We start from the raw sequence: 21,495 nt of genomic DNA, 5'->3' as shown, positions 1-21,495 counted from the left end.
TGCAAAATACCTCCCTGGTGTGCAGGATTCCTTCCAAGAAGGACATTTCAACTCTACATCGTCTTTACGATCCTTAAGGAAATTCCCGGTCTAATAAATTGTACTCAGAATTCAAATAAGCTTGAAAAGTATACCACTAACTAGGCCGATGTATTTTTTTTAGAAACAGGATATGTAAATTTAAAATTTAATTCCTATGGTGTTTCAATGTGTCTCGGATGAAGAACGAGTAGGGTGGAGTTCTTGGACCAGAGAGACAGCGTTGAAAGACTCGCGGCTTGTATGCCTACACAGTTAGCGGAATCCGAACAAAGAGGAGGCACGTTCACATGGGAAGTGGGTAACTTTGAAGAAAACAAGGCCTCCGAGGAGGACAAAAAGGCAACATTGCACGCAACGTGATCGCAACCCCTCGCTCTCAAAATCCTCTGCCAGGGGCCGAGCTTAGCCCATGCTCAGAGGTTTTAGCCGTGCACACCCCGCTTGCAGCCTGGGACCGGCCACGTGCGCTGGGGTTCCCAGCTCCGCCTGTCGGCCCGCCGGGCGCCTCCAAGGTCGCCATGGCAACCGCGGGGTCCCTAGGCGTCCATCCTGGAAGAGCAAACGGAGACAGTGGCCAGAGCGAGTAGCCTCGGCCAGTCCCCGGGGGAGAGGGGTGGTGAGGGGGCAGCGCGACCGTCGACTGCGGGAGCCACTTCTGCCGCCTCGGTGGCTGCGCGCTCCGCCGGCCTCCGCCACAGTGGGAGCCCGAGCCACGCCGCCTTCCCCACTGCCGTCGGCCCTCGGAAGGCAGCTCCTTCGGGCGAGACCCGCTCCCCACCTTTCCTCGGCTGTACGGATTTCCGGGGGCCAAGAATTTTGCCTCGGTCCCTGCGAGCATCTCTGGGCCTCTCCCCCTCCCCTCGCTCCCGACTCCCCCACCCCAGGGGCGCGCGCGCACTCCCGCCCGCCCGCCCTCCCTGCCTCACTTGGGCAGGCGCGCGTGCGCACGGCCGCGCGCCCCAGCCGCGGAGTCTCCAGCGCCCCAGAGCAGCTCGCACTCTCCCGGGCGCTGCTACTCACACCGGCTTCCAGCCGCCACGGGGCGTCCTCCGTCTGCGGCGGCGGCGGCGGCGGCGGCAGCCCGTCCCCGCCCGGAGCTCGGATCCCGGGACAGAGTCCGGACGAAGCGGACCAGGAGGAGACGCCGAGGCGAGGAGGCGCCGCGCCCGCCCGGCTCCCCGATCCCCGCACGGCGGCCGCAGGTAAGCCGCTCTGCCCACGGCCCGCAGCGTCCCCGGGGCGCCCCGGCTCAAAGCCCCGCGTCCCCCCAACCCCCGCCGGGTCCCGCCCCCGGCCTGGCCCCGGACGGCGACGGGGAGGAGGAAGGAGCTAAAGGCTAGGCTGCTAGGGAGCCGTGTAGGGAGCCCCCGCGCCCTTCGCCGCCGTACCCCAGCTCAAGCTCCAGCACTTTTATGAGCCCCGGACAGCTGTTCTTTCTTCGCCGCCCGCCGGCCAGCCGACGTCCGCTCGGGCTCCGCGCCCGCCCCGCGCCAACCGCCCTCCTGCACCTTGGACAGCGCACCCCGCCGCTCGCGGCCCGCGCCGCCGCACCCCGGACGGGGCCGGCTCGCTCGGCCCTGCCGCTGCCTCTGCTCCCCAGGGGGCCACCCGCCCGCCCAGCATCCCCTCCCCTCCCCGCCGGGCGCTCCCCACTCTGGCGAGGGCCGCAAACTTTCCTCCCCTCCGGGTCTGCGCCCGGTACTACTCTGCTTATTTGCGTCTGTCCCTCCGGCGGGGAACGGACACCTTGGACAGGTCTTCCTGGGCCGACGCGCGCCCTGTCCGGTCCGGCCCGAAGTCCAGGGGCATCTGGGCAGCTGGACTCGGACTCGGAGGCTGCCAGGGGACAGAGCCCGCGCCTCGGCAGCCGGGCGCCCGCGGGTTCTCCGCCTCTCTGGACACGTGCGTGCCTCCCACGGACGCGGCCCCTCCCGGACCACCCCACGTCCTCCCCCTACACAGCCACAGCCACCCCATAGGTTGGACACCCGGGATCGCGGGTCTTGATTGGCTGAAGGCACGGCCCCGCCTCCTTGGAGGGGGGGTTGTTCTGCAGTGTTGTGGTTGTCATCCTGCAGCGAGCACATGGGGGAAGTGGGGTCGACAGGTGGGGACGCCCAGCTTTGTCAGAACCCAGTGTCCCGGTGTGCAGAAGCGCAGCCACCCTTCTTCCTGCCCACTCTCCTTTTCTGCTTACTCTTTCGTCTTTAATCTCTCACTTCTATATCATGATTTTTCAAAAAAACCGAATTTTACCAAGACTGTTTTTGTTCTGTGGCAGCGATTTTTAAAAACATCTAGGAGAATGTGGGAAACAAGTGCACATGGAGAGGTGCTTGACAAACTGGGCCACAGATGTGAGTCTGCTGGCTTGGAAACAGGAGCTTAAGGTCTTTAAGCGATCTGAAGAGAGGAGAAAGGGGAAGGGAAGTTGATTGGCGGGGAGACACTGATGAGTGAGAATATGAAGTCAAGGAAGAAGGAAGGGGGGCGGGGAGAAATCCCTGTAGGCAGTATGGAGAGGTGGGTGCATTCTGCTGGGAAGACGCCTCTATCTGGAAAAGTAATAATCTGGGCCAGTACTTAATTCATAATTAACCCTGCATTTGTTTGCCAGCGTTGCACTTTTGATAGGAGACTTTATAGTAGTAATGTCTGACCATGTAATGCATACTGATTATTCCCGCTTCTCGTAATATGTAGATTTGCAAAATGGTAATGAATTTCATCCCTTTGGAGGGATGCATTAAATAGTTAAAGTGCTTTTGAAATATTGCAAGAAAAGACGGATGAGCATTGTATAAAATCCAAAGATTGTTCTGGCATTATTTAGGGCCTTTCCAGAAATCTGTATAAATGATAGTGATTTCTCTTCATTTCAAAGCATCATTGCCTCTAGCCTTTTCAAGCTTTAATTCCTTCAGGCTGTTTAGATGTTGTGTCTGTACATCTTAAGAATAGTGTAATTCTTATCTTTAGAAACCTTGTCAATGCAAAACAAGCAGCAACTGATGCAAGTTAATGTTTACAACTTTCTATGGAGTGCACTGAGTGTTATTTTATTTGTAAGCTAGCAAAATATGCTAGAGTAACATAGCATGACTGTACTTCCCCAGGGACTCATATCAAAACAAAGTGCGGAATCACATGAGATTATTCCAGGGAGGACAATTCAATTATTTTTAAGATGAATAAAATTTTAGATTTTTAGGTGTGAACAGCAACACGACTTGAATTATCTTTGAACACACTGATAACATATGATATCAAGCAAAACAACATTGAAAATGCCGGAGATCTCCAAAGTAGATGGTAAAGGCTTTCCACTTACTGTAATATAAGAGGTAGAATTACTTTTCTGTCTGGAGGACTTTCTTCTATTCAAGAGCAGAGTTTGGTTCGTCTAACAAATTAGAAATGATTGCTATTGTTGAGAACATAATTTTTTGTTTTTATTTCTCTAGTTCATACTTTGATTTGTCCTCATGGATTTGGATGCTGGTTGTGGGCCTATCAAGTTTAGATGGGCTTGTAGACAGGAAACAAATAATGGCAAAGCACATATGCATGTATACAGACGGCATGTATTTATGTTATTACACCTTTGTATATGTAATTTTAGTATATATCCAACATATTTATGTCTATCTATTATCCATCCATCTATCCACATACACCTATATAAATTATCATCCTTAGAAATTTTGCTCCTTTCTTCCTGTCCAAAAGGTGGCCCTGTTTTAAACAGTAGAAAGCATTATCACTAGTAGAATTGGCCAATAGATCATGGAAACAGACAATAGTATTTTGTTGCCTGGCAACCACCTACTGTGAATGAAAAACAAAGCAGTGACAGCTGCTTGCACATCCCAATACTCACACTGTAGCCCAGACATTGCAACCCTCAACAAGACATATCTACTAAAATTCATTTCAAACAGGTGAAACCATTTCTTTTTCTGGATGTTATTTAAAGAAATTTAAATTTATGTTGTAATAAAAGTTATGTTGTTATTGTTAGATGAAATGGAACATGTAATTTTGATTGTGCTCTTAAGCCTACTGTAAACAGAAAAATCAAAAGGGACAGTTTGTTTAGGCCCTTCTCATTCTCCCCTTCAAAGTCATCAGACATTGTAAGCATACTTTCTGCTCTTGTCAGGGGCTCTGATTCGATTATAGACTTGCGTTATCTGTGATACCTAAGTAGATGGCAGGCTTTTACTGCTAAAACAGAAGTAGACATTGACATTCAGCCTAACCCTTTAATGTTAAATGGCACTGAGGCACAGGGATATAACTCAATCCTGGTGACAGAGACACTCTGGAAATGTCTTCCCCTAGGGAACACTTGACCAGTTTCCTCTTTGAATTATTGTTTTTTGTTGTTCTTTATTTACATGAACTGTGCAGCCAAGATTAAATAAGTATGCCTACTACAGTGCTATTTGTAAGCTAGCAAAATCTGCTAGAGTAACATAGCATGAATGTATTTCCCTAGTATTCCCATTTGTGGATACTAGGCTTGCTTGCGATTATACACGCACTGCATATACTGCACTCTGTCTTCAGTCTCTGTGAATTGGACCTCATTCTCAATACTTGGAAGCTCAGTAATTTGCTGTGACAGTTGATGTGTTTGATTATAGGTCTACAATAATATCCTATTTGGTATGTGATTTGTATTTTTATTAATATTGCCTATGTGTATAATGTGGTGTGTGTGTATGTGGTGTATAACATGTATGTGCCTTTGTGGTGTCCATACATTTGCTTGCAGCAGTGGGTTGCTCCTCTGTGATGCCTGGAGTGGAACTTTGGGTGTTCTATTTAGTTGCTCTTCTGTCTGGTCTTGTTTTTGAGCTGGAGTTTCCCTTCTTATGGTTTCTGGAGTTCGTGGGATGTGGTGGTTTGAAATAGGTGTCCCCCATAAACTCATTTGTTCTGAATGCTAGGTCCCCAGCTGGTGACAATTTGGGAATTAGAACTTCCTGGAAAAGGTGTGTTGTTGGGGGCGAGCTTAAGGAAAATATAGCCAGCTTCCCCTTGCCAATGTTTGGTGCACTGTCCTGCTGCTCTTGTCCACCTGATGTTGCCCAGGAGGTGATTGATGTCCATCCTCTGCTCATGGCATCATTTTCCCTGCCACTCAAGTCTGAAAGCCAAACTAAACCCATACCCTTCCACAAGCTGCCTTTGGTTGGGTGCTTTATGCAGCAATTTGAAGGTAACTGAAACATGGGGCTCTATTGATTCCTGGGTTTCTCCCCTTAAGGGATTGAGGTTACAGGGGCAGGTGGCCAGCTGTTTTATGTGGAATCTGGCGATTTGAACTCAGGCAGTCTCAGGCCCTCATACTGGCACAGGAAGTGCACTTCAGCAGGGTGTGTGCATTTTTAATAGGGATGAACTGAAGACTGTGTGGGTTGGGTTGTCTTACCTGCAAGTGTAACTCATTAATTGTAGTCTCCTATCCTACAACACAAGTGGTTTGGGAAACTGTCAGGAAGGTGGAACACACTGTTGCACATCACATTCTTTTCAGGGTTTTATCAAACCATCTTTCCAGAGGTGATGCATAATGCCTGATAGTTGAGGATGCTAGCTGAGGATGAGGCTTCCGTCTCTGAGCAAGGTCATGGTATAAATTGCTCCTTGATTCTAAAATGATTATGGGTGCATTAAGTGACTGGCAAAATCAGACCACATATGCATGATTTAAACATTTCTTCTGAACTTAGGAAATGCATTCCACATGTGATATATTTTGAATTTGTTATTAAGGAATCTGTGTTATTACTTGCTACTTATTTCAAAAGTAAGCACTTAACTTCAGTACAACACCTTAAGGAAAGAAACTGAACTGATTGGGGAAACAGTGTTAAGTATCATTGAAGAGACATTTTCACCTGAAAAGAAACACCTTAGCAGATTTGTAAGGTTGAATAAATTGATTTGTAGCATGCTTAACTTGGTTTTAGAAGCCTGCTATTAATTTGTTCTAGCTAGGAGGATTTTCAAATGAATAATTATTTGGAAAAATAACCTATGGCTGGAGAGACGGCATAGCAATTAAGGCACTTGCCTGAGAAACCTAAGGACATAGGTTTGACTTTCCAGGACCCGTGTAAGCCAAATGCGCATGATGGTGCATGCATCTGGAGTTCGTTTACAGTGTCAAGAGGCCCTGGTGTGCCCATTTCTCCCTCCCTCCCTCTTTCTCAAGTAAATAAATAAATAAATAAATAAATAAATAAAAATAAAACATTAAAAAAAACTAAACAAAAATATAGAGAATTTTCCACAGAGTGTGAGTGTAGTTTGTCCAGGACAGGTGCTTGTTTTGATGCTAGGTATTTGATAGTCATGCATTTAATCCACTGGAATCTTGATATTTAGTTAACTTTCCTATTTATTTAAAAATCTAAGACAATGTGTTTATATGTGTGCACAAATACAACTTTTATTTCCACTTGCTGCTCACATCCTTGTGATAGAATGCTGTTGGACTTGAATTGTTTAAAAGATATTTACATCTTCATTTCTGTCAGCTTCTGCTCTTATAAACTGGAAACTTTCACCCACCCTAACAGGATGATTGCTGAAAACAAACGGTCAATGTGTACGCAGCCTGGCACTTGCTATCCTTTTTGCTTGCCAGAAAAGCATCTTCTCTTCTCAGAATTAGAGTTACTTATGTGAATACCTCCATGCATTTTGAACTGAAGGCCAAGTAAACTCTTATGTTAAGGGCAGGCAGAATCTGCTTGATTTGGGAGATCTGTATATGGTTATATTTAGATTTTTAAAAATGTAGCATAGGAAGAATAGAACTTACTTTCTAGAATATTTTTCCATATATGCTGATAATATCTTCTAATAGATTTTCTGTTAAAATATGAACCACCTAACTTAACCAGTGATATTTAGAAATATACTTCTTGCAGTGTAGAAAGTCACAAGAAGTCTATTGAATGTTTTACTAATAGAATAACTCTTTAATAGCCCATAGTATCTTAATGAGAGTTATGGTGGCTATTCCAAAGGAATGCTTTATTTTTTTTTAACTTTTTTTTGGTTACTTTTATTTATTTATTTGAGAGTGACAGAGAGAGAAAGAGGGAGAGAGAGAGAAAGAGAGAGAGAGAGAATGAGAATGGGCACGCCAGGGCCTCCAGCCACTGCAAATGAACTCCAGACACATACGCCCCCTTATGCATCTGGCTAAGGTGGGTCCTGGGGAATCGAGCCTTGAACCGGGGTCCTTAGGTTTCACAGGCAAGCACTTAACCGCTAAGCCATCTCTCCAGCCCAGGAATGCTTTATTTAGTTGAAACTAGAGGGTAAAGTTGGCTGGCCCTATGGTCACTATCCAGACTGGAATGAGTCAAAGGTCAGTGGTTAACATCCCCAACATGTGGGAAAAATCATAGACGAGGTCTTTAATAACTTTAAGTGGCCAGAGCCTCAGCTTTGGTGTCATTTGCAAGAGGACACTTGGTGCCTCTAGAAAGCCTCAGAAATCATTGTGTCCATAAGAATCAGAGCATGGAGTCACCACTGCAATACCAGGTGCCCAAGTTACAGTCACCGGAATAAGTCTTAACCCCAGGTATCTGGTGCCATTGAAAAAAGGCCTTCTTTGTCCTCTTGCAGAGGGAGAGTGGTCATCTGCAGATGACTCTAGAGGATCACAAGCTATACTCATGGCTACTTATCAGCCAAGTTTATACTGCTAAGAGGTTAAAACACAGGCTGAGAATCCTTAATCTGAAAGTCCATAGTCTAAAATCCTGAACTTTCTGGGCACCAAATTTTACTAGAAGTGGAAAATTCCACACCTGACCTCATGTAATGGGGTGGGTTACAGTCAAAATGCACATGCACTAAAAATTATAGTGTAAAATTATCTTCAGGCATGCCTTTAATCCCAGCACTGAGGAGGAAGAGGTAGGAGCATCACTGTGAGTTCAAGGCCAGCCTGAGACTACATAGTGAGTTCCAGGTCAGCCTGGGCTAAAGCAAGACCTTACCTTGAAAAACAGCAACAAAATTACCTTCAGGATCCATGTATAAGGTGCATTTGAAACTTAAATGAATTGATGTTCTTACTTGTCTTCATCACTAAGATATCTCATTATGTATGTGCAGGTATCTCTAAGTCAAATTCCAAACACTTTTTGCCCCAAATACTTCAGATGAGGCTCATTTAACCTAAACTTTTCTTGAGGGATTCCTGAGTGTCTTGTATATATTAGTTGTTTAATATGTACTTGTCTTTTAATAGTGAATCCGACCTACTATTTATTAGATAAATAACATTTCTTTTTGATCTAGGGTTCTTGCTAGTACCTCCTTTTGCGATTATTCAGCAAAATTTATTGAGCACTTACTGTATGTATGAAATGCACTGTATTTGCCTCTGGGATCCATAAAAATTCTTTGCTTTAAAAAAATCTTTTTAAAAGTTTATTTCCTTGTAGAGACAGAAGGAGTTGGGAATGGGCATAACAAGCCTCTAGCCACGGCAAATGAACTCCAGGTGTATGTGCCAGTTTGTTCATTGGGCTTTATATAGATACTGGGGAATTGAACCTGGATCATTAGGCTTTGTAGGCAGTCATCTTAACTGCTTAGCCATCTCTCCAGCCCCCAACATTCTTTTGTAAAAAAAAAAAATAATAATTTTTTTGACAAAGAAAAAGAGAGAAAGAGGCAGATAGAGAGAGAATGAGTATGCCAGTGCCTCCAGCTGCTGAAGCTGACCACTAACTCCAGACACATGCATCACCTTGTGCATCTGGCTTATGTGGGTCCTGGGAATTGAACCTGGGGCCCTTTAGCTTTGCAGGCAAGTGCCTTAACCACTAAGCCATCTCTCCATCCCCCAAGAATCTTAATACATAAATTTAATTCTTGGACGAGAACATTTTGCTTTCAGCAAAGTGCACAAACTCAGAGTGGCATGACAGCTCGATTTGCATGGGGTCACTTGACCTTGGGAGCATAGAGAACCTGGCAGGGTCCACCACAGTTTTTGAAGTAGTGAAATTGGTCAGAATTTCTCAAATCTGCTTGTTCATGGACTTTCAAGGTCCAACCCAAACCCACTGCATGGGAGTCTTTGGGGATGTGACCTGGTGGAGTGGTCATGATCAATCTTATACATACACCCTGATACTCCATGCTCCAGAAGCTGTCTATAGAATTCTGCAAATAATCTCCTATTCTTGACCTGAGGGCTTTCTCTCTCTCATGTAGACAGCACAGATAGTGGCCTTGAGTTACCTACCCTCAGCCATGGGAGAAAAGAGCTGGATAGTTTCTTCCACCTGGAATGTGATGACAGCCGTTATGGATTCTCTGCTCTCTGTTTCAGGCTTCTACCTTGAATCTGCATCTCAGTTACACACAGAGGCAGTCTGATAACCTGTGTCTTAGCAGCTGTGTCTCTTCTGCAGCCTGTACTAACCCTTCCTGAGATTCCTTCTCAAATAGATGGCTGGCACTTAATTTCTGTCTCAAGGTCTGCTTCTGTGGAATTTAACATGAAAAATGGCAGAATATGCCTTAAAAAAAATAAGAAGGCAAGTTTGGGAGCTCCAGCCTTTCATGAAAGAGAGCTACTGAAAGCTTTAGATGAGGGCACTATACTTTAGATTTGGAGCTTAAAAAGATCACTGTGGTGGATATGTGGAGAATGGATTAATGGAAGAATTGGGGGCAATGAGACCAGCTGGAAGAGACAGTGACCAGGCAAGCAGTGATAAGTACTTAAGCTTGAGACAGAATGCTATGGAGCAGCTCACACACCCCACCTCTGATATGTGGTGAGTTAGCTTACTGGAATTCCTCAAAGGAAGCTTAGGTCTTTTTTATCCTTTTCTGCCCTTTACAAGTGGCACCCTGCAAGGTCAAGAATCTTCTCTTTGTTTGGTTTATAATCTCAGCCAGGATCTCTAAATTGTACAATTTTGGCATAAATAAAAGAAGACAAAAAATAAGTTGAAGACTATAAATAATTCACCATCAGATCATTAGAGGAAGAAAGGAGGTTATATTTCACAGGAAAGGTTTGTGGATTTGTAGAGAACTAGAGAGATATTTTTGATGTCTATCCATTTTGTGATGAACAGTGATTTTTGTTTCTCCCTTGCTTGTGGCCAAGAAGTAATGTTCAGCCAGTCAGTTTCTGGAAGACCAGACATGACTCTGTGCACTGACATCTATTGTTTTCCATGCTGCTCTGATAGCCTATATTTTAGCTTAAGTGAATGAGTGGTAGCTGGGGAGGGGCTGCTTTTCTCCTCCTGTTTTGTCACAAAGCCCAGCTTCTGACTGCAGTTTTTTTTTGCCAGTTCTTAGGCTACCAGCTCCCAAAGGAGATCAAGGGTACAGAGAGTGGGAGAAGGGAAGCATAAATCCAAAAAGAGAGCTGTTTTGAATTAAATGCTTAATTATGAAATGAGCAAGTTAAAGCTTGTTAGATGATATGAAATAAGATAAGGCAGCCTTCTAATTAGTGTAGTATGAATACTAATATTCTGACTCTGTGGTGAGAAATGTGAAGGCTGAATAATCAAATGAACAGCCTAACACCATTCTATTTTTTGCAAAAGTAGTATTGAGTCAATGACAAAAAGACTAAACTTTGAGCAATTGTGGAATGGGAAAGAGTGCACTTGTATTTGATTAGCAGGGAGAACAAAGCATTTTGACAGTACAGACACTGAGCATGTGAGGGTAGGAGAGGTCAGGGGCATTCTAGGAGAAACACAGTAAAAAGCAAGGGGCCTTGTCAATATGGGATATTATGCGTATCTGTATTATATTTTTTTTTCTTTTTTCTCTCTTTTTTTTTAATTTAATTTATTAGTTTTCATTTCAGTGAATACAGGCAGTTTGGTACCATTATTTAGGCTCATCTGTGATTTACCCCCTCCCATTAGACCCTCCTTGTTAATGAAAATGGGTCGTGCATTGTGGAGTTAGCCCCCAGTTATTAGTATGATAAATGTCTCTGCAAATCATGACCCAACATGTAACTCTGACATCCTTTCCGCCCCCTCTTCCGCAAGATTTCCCTGAGCCATGTTGGGTTCATTTTTGGTCTGCTTCAGTGCTGAGGTGTTGGGGGCCTCTGAGGCTTTGGCTCTCTGATTTGGTAGGAGTTGATTTTTCTCTGCATTGATCTCCTTCCCCTTTGTGCTGGTATCCGGTTCACAGGAAAACATCACCCTTACTTATTTCGCCAGTTGTCCTTAGTTTCTGTAGGGCCCCTTTTGAGGTATGTTGGGGCAGCTCTCTTCTTAGGATCTGCATCTATCTGGAAAAGAGAAGCAGATTCTCCAACGGAGAGTAAGTTAGGACCTAGAAAATTGAGATAACACTTACTTTTTTGATAGACAGTTTGATAGGTGTAGGCCCTCTTATACCCCGTGATTGATGGTAGCTTGATATTGTAGAGTGGGCTTGTGTTTGGGTATGGTTCTGACTTGTTTCCCAGCTCCAGCTAAGGGTCTAGTACCACTGAGTGGATCAGTTAGCCAAATCAAGAGCAATTGATTCCTCACCATGGCTGTGTACCACTATTGCACTTGTGTGGGCATCACATCCGGTTATTTGTTGCTAATTAGGTTAAACAATGTGTTGCTTGGACAGATCTTGGTCATTTCCCCCAGTCGCCTATGTAGCACCTTCTGGCACTAGACACGCTGACTGTCTGGGGACTGACTCTCTCCTGGCTTCCGGCCATGTCATTCCATTTTACGCATCAGCTGTGTATGGAGTCTTCAGCAATAGGGTCTTATCACTGGCCTTTGGTGGGTCATCAAGTACTCTGACAGAAGTCTGTCATTGTTTTGATTTTGATTTTTGTCATTTGTTTCTCTGATCAAAAGCTCATTGTGGATGGTAGGCCCAAGCTGGAAGTGGGGGTTACAGGTCAGTGTCCACTAAGAAATTGAGGAAAAAGATAACTAATATACAAGAGTTAGAGAGGAGAGAGATAGAGGGGAGAGGGGGAGAGGGAGGGAGGGAAGATGTAGGAGATTTAGGTCAGTCTTGATCCTACCCTCTCCAGTGTCTTGTGGTTCAGGTGTTTCCTGTAAGGGTCTAGTGAAGGTTCAGCCATTTGGTCTGCCTTTTAGGAAGTAGAATTTTATGGTACCATTGCCGTTTGGGTCCGGATTACTGTTTTCCACCCTTTGATTCCCTCCCCGCCCTCCCATCCATCCTATTGTCTAGTCCATGAGGTGCTTGCTGGGTATGTAAGGCATCTTGGGCAGATTCAGTTTAAGTGTTGCAGATGAGTGAGACTATGTGTCGATTTTTTTTCTGTGATTGGGTAAGTTTGCTGAGAATGATCTGTTCCAGGTTCAACCATTTTTCCTCAAATTTCTTTATGTCGTTTATGTCATATGAAGCTGAAGAGTTTCTTTACAGACAAGCATATAATATGCAAAGCCAATAGAATACCCACAGAATGGGAGAAAATATTTGCAGGTTATCCAACTGATAGAGGCCTCATCTCTAGAATTTACAAAGAACTCAAAAGTCTAAACAATAAGAAGACAAATACCCCACTCACTAAATGGGGCACAGAGTTAAACAGGCAATTCACAGAGGAAGAGATACAAATGGCAAACACACACCTAAGAAAATGTTCATCATCCCTAATCATCAGAGAAATGCAAATTAAAACAACTATGAGATTTCACCTTACCCCAATAAGGATGGCCAACATCAAAAGGTCAAATGAAAATAAATGCTGGCGAGGATGTGGAGAAGCAGGGACACTCATTCACTGTTGGTGGGAATGCAGGATGGTACAACCACTTTGGAAAGCAATATGGAGACTCCTGAAAAAGCTGACTATAGAAATACCAACAGACCCAGTTATACCATTACTGGGCATATACCCTAAAACCTTCAAACCAAAAGCCAGAGAGATTTGCTCAACCATGTTTGTAGCAGCTCAATTCGTAATAGCTAAAAGCTGGAATCAACCCAGATGTCCATCATTAGAAGAATGGATAACAAAGATGTGGTATATCTACACAATGGAATTCTGTATTATATTTTAATTTGAACCTTTCACTTTGAGATAGTTGTGTATTCAGATGTAGTTGTAAGAAACAGTACAGAGATTCTGTACTCCTTTGCTCAGATCCTACAAAGATAGCATCTCATAAAAATATTGTATATACTACAGCATTATAACCAGGATGTAGACATTGATGCACTCTATTAACCTTACTTAGATCCTTGCTTTTTTATTTTTATTTTTTTGGTTTTTCGAGGTAGAGTCTCACTCTAGCCCATGATGACCTTGAATTCACTATGTTGTCTCAAGGTGACCTCAAACTCACTGTGATCCTCCTACCTCTGCCTCTCAAGTGCTGGGATTAAAGGCATGTGCCACCACACCTGGCAGATCCCTGCTTTTAACTTGCACACATGTGTTTATGAGCTACTATTTACTTAATATTATTGTTGTTGTTGTTATTGTTTTAAGAAAGGACCTAGAACTTGCTTTGTTGCTCAGACTGGCCTCAGTACACTTTCTCTGTCTCTTAAATGCTGAGATTACCAATATATACAACTATATATGACTTAATATTTTTTAATTTTAATAGCTATATCCATTTTCATTCTAGAATTTAAAACTTTCCTTGCCTGATCTAATACTGGCCTATTTGTAACTGAAGAAAAACATCATGAAAAATTAAATTTCCCATATGCCTTCTCACTGTTAAAATTCTGCCAAGTGTCATCGGAGGCTACCTGAATACGGCAGGAAGGTCCGTGGGTTGTCCACCAGATAACGCTTCCACTTTGTATACTCCTGTGGCCACTGGGTGACAGGAAGGTGACCTTATCAGGTGTGTCTCTTGTATTAGAAGCTTGCTTATTAAAGCTTGTGATGACGACTCCTCTGTTCACTGCATATCCTTCCTTTCCTGTCTGTTGCTGCAGCTTTTCCTCTCTGTTTACTAGGGGCTCACTCTTGTAGTTTACTTCCCCAGACTTTGCAGTCAGCTGGCTAGAGACAGCAGAAAAAAGAGCAAAAAACAAGGTGCTAGTTTTGGTGTAGCTTTGGGTGGCATTGCTGGTGGCAGGAACCCCTCTTCTGTCACCATACTCATGCTTCACAGACCTTCTTTCATTCTGGTTGTTCACTAATGACCTTGACATGGGACTCCACCATCACTACCTCCTGTTATGGTTTCTTTAGGGAGGTAGTGGCTTCTTGCTCTGGACTACCTTGCATGAGGCTATTTCTACCTTCATCATCTAAACAAGCAATTCTCTAAGTTTCTTCAGTGGAATACTTGGGGAGATCCCTACTTCCCTAGGTAGACATCTCTTAGTTCCTCAAAGCGTGGAGTAGATATGAATCTGGTGAATCTACATTTATAGTCTCACTGCTGCTTTCAACAGTCTCTATCTCTCTTCCTTGTCCCTCAGAGTCTCTGGTTTTCCAGGCACCAATTTCCCTTTGTATTTGGTGTTTTGGTTATTTCTTCTAATATGTTTGTTTTTCTATCTTTCAACCTCTCTTTAACTAACTTTCCCTGTCTGGTTTTCTGCCAGTAATTCTGACTGACCTCATGTCTCTGTGTCCTATCCTTAATATATTAATGCACTGGTCTCATGATTCACTCTTGAGTGTGCTTGAGCTTAGTTCAGGCCACTAATGCCTCAGGGTTTGCTTTGGCTGGCATTCTACTTTTTATATGTTTTGTCAGATTCCAACTCCACTCCCCTTGCCAAAACAATGGCAAGTATATTGATGAGAACACTGCAGGAAGAGGGAAACAGGACTTACATAGCCTATTTATGTATAAAACCAATTAAAGAGGCATTTCAGAGGGTCACCAAAGCTGGGGTCACCTTTGAAGAAGGACCAAAATGAGTTCCTGAGAGATGGTGGTGGGGAAGTGCAGGGATAGCGTAGTCACTCCCCTCCAGGAAGAGTCTTGCTCCCTTGTGGTCTTTGAACTGCTGCATCCCTTATCTGGGGATTTCTAGCCAAGACAGAGTTTGGACCTGAGACCCCATCAAGAAAAAAAGTAGAGGTATTTTCAGTTGAGATGTTCAAAAGGGCATACAAACCTTGGTTTGCCGTCTGTCCTCTATTGCAAGAAGCAGTATCTTTACCATTGCAGCACATGGAGTGATATTCTTACAATTGACAGCCATCCACATCACTGCCAGATGTATAGATCTGGAACCTGGAAAACTGTAAAGCTCTGGTAAAAGAAAAATTTACGTATTGACCACAGACCTTGGCATAGATAATAAATGTTTTCTCCTTCCTTTGCAGTAGAAATGGAGTTAGGGAATGTTTTGTAGGCTGGTGCACACAGTTATGAACAGATGTATCTTTTTGGACCCTGCCTATAGATGACTAGCTTACCTCTGCTCTCCATAATGATTAGAAGTGGTGAGTGCTGGGAAGGAGAATTATGACTAGGTGTCTCCAGGTTAGCTGAAAATGGAAAATAAGCTGTTTTAAATGGGTAGAAGCGTCAAGGCAAGTAATTAAGACACACCAGCTTCATGGAAAAATGAGGGTTCTAGTTAATACAAATGTAAAGTTGGAAAAAATAAATTGCTGCACATCTGTAATCATCAAATAACAGTTTATTTAGTAACAAAATACTGATCACATTTGCTGTTGTGAGACTTTCCCATCTCTTAGTTTTTCTTTTCTTTTTTTTTTTTTACTTTTTTTTCTCAATTTTTATTAACATTTTCCATGATTATAAAAAATATCCCATGGTAATACTCTCCGCCCCCCACTTTCCCCTTTGAAATTTATTCTTCATCATATCCCCTAGTTTTTTTTTTCTTTGTCTCTCAGAACTGACTGAGTTCAAGGTCCTATTTTTCCTGGTAATGCTTTATGCACTTTAATTCAAGAAAGCTTTGCCTTGTATGTGAAAGCAACTATGTATATCTTGTGACATATTTCTAAAGCCTTGTCCTTTACCAGTTTCAATTGTATCTTTCTGTAGAGATGCACTCTCTTTCCCTATTAGCAATGTGAAGTGGCATGAGTCAAGGCTGTTTAAGTGGAAATTTCTTAAGCATTAGGGACTTGATTCTGACAAGTAACATAAAACAGGTGTTTGGAAGTTAGAGAAGCTGTTTCCTGCACATCAGTCAAAGCACTCATATTGTGTTAAGTTGATCCTAAGTAATTTCTGACTTTTATCATAATTGAAGAATTGATTTTGATATGTGTATTTTAAATCCCACATAGCATTGTAAACTAGTTAAATATTATTTTGTAGTAGAGATTTAATGATTCTGGGGAAAGCATGCTAGATATTCACCGTGCCAAATGAATAGGTATTTATTGTGCCAAGTTCACACTGAATGCTGGGAACACAGTAGTGAGCAAAAGAATCATTATTCCTTGCTTCCTGGGAGTCCATAGCTTTTTGGAAAGGACATTACGCAAACACAAAATAATTATATAATTGAAAGTTATGCTAAGTACTTGGGAAAGACCAAGTTTTCTGCAAGAGTATAATGAGGGTACAGTGGTCAGGGGAGCCTCTATAGGAGAGTAATTTATAAATTAATACCTGAAAGGTGGTTGAAATTATCTACATGGGGAGTCTCATGTATTATGTCCAGGAAGAGAATTTTTTTTTGAAACTGAAAAATAGCTATAATATTGCTGTGGAGCAGAGACTGAGGGTGGACAGTGGAAGAGAATGAGGCTGATGAGCTGTTTGTGTTAGAGCTTGGTAAAAGCAGCTTTCCATCCCATGGTGAGGACTTGAAGTTTTAAGTTCTAGGGGATCTTTTAAGAAGTTTTGCTTGCTTTTGTTTTTAAATTGAGGGGACTTTACATAACACAAAATGAATCATTTGAAAGCAAACACTTCAGTTTCATTAGTACATTCACAGTTGTGCAAGTACCACATGTCTCTACTCTTAAAGCATTTTTAATTTTGCAAAAGGAAACTCAACACTTCTTTAGAGTCACTGAAAGGTTGTCATTGAAGTGATCTGATCTGATCTTAGTGTATGTGAGACCTCTGGCAAGTTTATGGGGAAGGCGTTAGGAAAGGAAAGGCTGAAAGCAAGAGAATCAACTTAGAAATTGTCTGTTACTAACAACAAAATATTTAAGAATAGATTGTAGTGGTGGCTGGAACGAGTTACAGGAATAGTGACTATAGATATGGAGACAAGTAGAATAATCCAAGACAGAATTAGACAATCAAGCTTGACTGTCCGGAAGGAAATATCTTTGTAATTATCTATAGTACTGGTTCTCAAAGGGTAATATGTATTCTACTCAAGCCTTCTCCTCATTCATGCTGCTTGTGTAGGACTGAAAATGGTCCGTAAAGGGCTGTAATTGCAACCAAGGGTTGAGCTTCACCCTCTTGTTTCTTATTCCTATGCACTTAATGATAAAAGCTGCCAACAGTCCATGCAGGCAGAATTGAACTACAGCCAGACACAGAAGAGACAAATGCATAGCTATATGCATGCTTATAATTTTGAGTGAGGTGGATGCACTTTAACTGGGCTCCAAAGGTAAATATGCAATATAGACAACTGGTTGGGTGGTATTCGTTATTTTGTTCTTTCTTTGGAAGATTGTGACTCAGAATTAAATGGTGATTGTGAATAATGGCTTCATCATGAAATACATTGCAAGGAAGTTAGAGCAAAAGAGTACTAGTTGGGATTTAACTTCTAAAATAAACCATCTTTCAATTACTTTATATCTATAAAATTCCCATTACTTAAAAATAGGTTCATACTAATCAACTGACTTTAGGAGACAGATTTCTTCAAGATATAATCAATATTGTTTTTTTATTTTTAATAGGGGTAACATACGTGGAACATAAAAATTTTAACCATTTTTTAAATAAGCTCAGTAGTGTTAAGTACATTCTCATTGTGTAATCTCTGGAACTCTTTTTCACTTTTATAAGCACCAGTGTCATGCAATCTTAGCAAATATCTCTGGTATAGAAGCTATCCTTCTACCTATTTTTGCCCTCATATTACCATCTGGATTTTGAGGACTACATACTTTTCATATAGTTCAGTTTACACGGCTACTCCCTGTATTTCTTAGAAATTGACACTAGATTCAGAGGCTTGGTCTGGTTCAGGTGGGTACGTTCAAGTTTTTATTTGTTTGTTTGAGTTAGAATCTCACTCTGAAAGCCAAGGCTATCATTGTTTTCAAAAATCTTCCTGCCTTGGTCTCCTGAATGCTAGGATTATAGTTGTGTGCCACCATGCCCAGACTTTTGTATTCTTTTGTGTGTGTGCATGTATGTGTAATATATACATGTGTATATGCCCTTGCAACACCCCATTTGTTCTCCTTTGACAGTGGGCCTTCATCTGTGGTGGCCAAAGGTGTTTGGTTCCATGGCTCTTCTGCCAGTTCTTATTTGATATTGAAGCTTGCTGATTTTCAAAAGTCCAGGCAATTCCTTCGTCTCTGCTCCCCTTTGCAAGATTAGAGTTACATGTGGATGTGGTCATGCCCAGCAAGTTTACTTGGGATTTGGGGATCTGAAGGCAGGTGGTTTTGGGCCCTCCCTCCCAAGTCCTCGTGCTTGTGCAGGAAGTGCAATTAACCGTTAAACCATCTTTATAGCTCTCATAATCTTTTCTTTTCTCAAAAATATTATTGACAACTTCCATAATTATAGACAATAAACCATGATAATTCCCTCCCCCCTTACTTTCCCCTTTATAGCTCCACTCTTCATCATGTTCCCTCCCCCTTTCAATCAGTCTCTCTTTTATTTTGATGCCATTATCTTTTCTTCTTATTATGATGGTCTTGTATAGGAGTGCCAGGCACTGAGAGGTCATGGATATCCAGGCCATTTTGTGTCTGAAAGAGTGCATTGTAAGGAGTCCTATCCTTCCTTTGTCTCTTACATTGTTTCCACCACCTCTTTTGTAATGGACCCTGAGCCTTGGAAGGTGTGATCAAGATGTTTCAGTGCTGAGCACTCCTCTATCACTTCTTCTCAGCACTTATGGTGCCTCTTGACTCACCCCAAATTCATCACCATATAAAAAGAGAAGCTTCTCTAACAAAAAGTGATAGTACATATATTAATATATATGGCTATGAACATTTAGGGAAGTGTTTACTGGACTGGGCAGTTTGGTGAGCATAATATTTGCATTAGTCAGACACCAGCAGGCATAATGCATAATACCCCTATGGCTCATGACTTGCCCCATCATAGATTTTCAGTATCAGGCATGTGTTTTTTCCCCATAGAGCAGGCCTCTAGTCCAATTAGAGAGCTGTTGGTTTCCCCTATAATAGACATGCTACTGCTGCATGTGTTGGCTCATTTGGCCTGACTGGCCAAACTTAAGGCTTGCAGTGTCCATTGTTGTTTATCTCCACTGATGACTTCTCTCTCTCCAGTGGAGCTGCATGCAGCTAAGCTTTTTCCAGCTTTCTGTCAGCTTGTCTACAGGGAGGAGGTTTTCAGCTCAGCTCAAGCACGGTTTCTCAGTGATCTTGCAGCCCAACCATGTTGAGTCTTCAGCAATAGAGTCTTACCATCTATTCCTGGTGGGAAACCAAGAGCTTCGGCATTGGCCTGTAATGTGTTGGTGGCATTAGGTACCTCGCTGGTTAGCAACCCACTGGAAGGTATCTCATCCCTGATACTGAAAAATTTCAGGTAACAATCTATGGTTTCAGTGGATAATTGTCCAAAAAAGTAGGTTTCCATATGCCTTATTCATACCCTCTAAATTTTTTTCTTTTTTCCCATCTCAGATTTTGATTAACCCTTCCCATATCCTTCCTTCACTTAATCTTTCCACCCCTAGTAATCTGTTCTTCTACTTACATATGTACAATGCCACCCCCTTAAGTCCTTTCTTATTTAAAAAAATGACAAATTTATGAATGTATGTATATTTTGACCATATTTACCTCAATTACCCTCTATTGCCCCCTTTCATTGAATTCCTTCCTCTTCCGAACTAGTCCCCCTTCTATTATCTTGTAATTGTTTGTTTGCTTACTTTGGTGAGTCAATGAGTAGAATCCAGAGGGTTTTTTTTGTATAAATATTCACAAATAAACAAATCAAGATTTCATATTTGACTTCTCTTTCTGTTTATCTTCAGTAGATTTCCCCAACCCAGTGGTGCCTCTTAGATCTGTCACATACAGCCTGAATCGACAGCACTGATATATTCAGCTCCAAGATTTTTCAGAATAATCTCTTGTCCTCCAACAATATATAGTAAATGTGTGCACAATCATTTTAGAACTGAAAGCCCCAGAGAACATCTAGTCTTGTTTGCTTGAAACTATTAATATAAGGGAAGGGCTTGAGATACCTAGAATAAGGCTTTGCAACTGAGAGGTGTAGATATCCAGCTGCCTTCTTCAGCTTTTGAATGATCTCCTCAGTCCTTACATGCTGCATGTTCTTGTTTAGCCTGTGGCTCCCCCCCAAAAAAAACATTGCTGTTTCAAGTATACTTGAATGTATATTTTTTTCAGACATTTTTTTGTTTTCTTGAGGTAGGGTTTTTAAAAAACTTTTTTCTTTTACTTATTTATGTACTTGTTTTAGTTTTTTAAAATTTTATCTATTTATTTGTAATCAGAGAGAGAGAGAGAGAGAGAGAGAGAGAGAGAGAGAGAGAGAGAGACAGAATGGGCATGCCATGGCCTCCAGCCACTGCAAACAAACTCCAGATGCATGTACCCTTGTGCATCTGGCTTACGTGGGTCCTGGGGAATTGAACCTGGTTCCTTTAGCTTCGCAGGCAAACTCCTTAACTGCTCAGCTATTTCTCTAACCCTTAAATGTATATTTTTCATACATACATTGTAGTTCAGAGATGAAGCTTGGTTTCTGTAAGAAGTTGTTTCATTTTGATTAACACTATTCTCACTCTTCTACAATGACACTTTGAAAGCTCTGGCTATGTTTCTTTTTCAACATGTATAAATTCAGCTCTGAAAATGGTTCCATTGCTTCATCATGGAATTTTATAATGGAATAATATTTTAGTGCCTGGCTAGTTTCTTTAATATTTTTCCCTGGGAACACTTACGTTTGGAGAAAGTTTGAAGGCAAAGGTATCCATTTATTTTACAATACAGACAGAATCAGTAAATAGCCAGGTTTTTGTTAAGCTTAATTTTTCCTTCACCAAAATGCATATCTGTATAAAAGGGCAAGTACTACAAAAGAATTCAAAAAAGGAAGTAATATTCCTCAGAGATCCCACTAGAGACAACCACTGTTTACATTTCAGCAAAACTCTTCCAGGCATGCTTCTGAGTCTCTGGTGTGTGTGTGTGTGTGTTTGTGTGTGTGCGCGCGCACGTGTGTGTATTCACATGCAGATGGGATTTTAGTGAATCTGCTATATGCACCTATTTTTTTTAAATAAAACATA

General features: G+C 42.2%; 1 protein-coding gene across 5 annotated transcripts in view; it reads left to right on the top strand.

Annotated features, from left to right (window-relative positions):
- The first annotated feature begins 1,127 nt into the window (after positions 1-1,127).
- The window catches only part of Enox1 (ecto-NOX disulfide-thiol exchanger 1), a 674,222-nt gene continuing 653,854 nt past the window's right edge, over positions 1,128-21,495 (top strand). For 4 of the 5 annotated variants that reach the window (XM_045145349.1, XM_045145350.1, XM_045145345.1 and 1 more), the window contains exon 1: positions 1,128-1,244. The gene's annotated coding sequence lies outside the window, so the exon portion shown is untranslated. The remainder of the gene's footprint in view (positions 1,245-21,495) is intronic. The other variant, XM_045145348.1, reaches the window with a different exon arrangement.

The sequence above is a fragment of the Jaculus jaculus genome, chromosome 3 (assembly GCF_020740685.1).
Source record: "Jaculus jaculus isolate mJacJac1 chromosome 3, mJacJac1.mat.Y.cur, whole genome shotgun sequence".
Lineage (NCBI taxonomy): Eukaryota > Metazoa > Chordata > Mammalia > Rodentia > Dipodidae > Jaculus > Jaculus jaculus.
The sequence above is the reverse complement of the archived record's forward strand: the minus strand, read 5'-3'. Positions and strand labels throughout refer to the sequence as shown.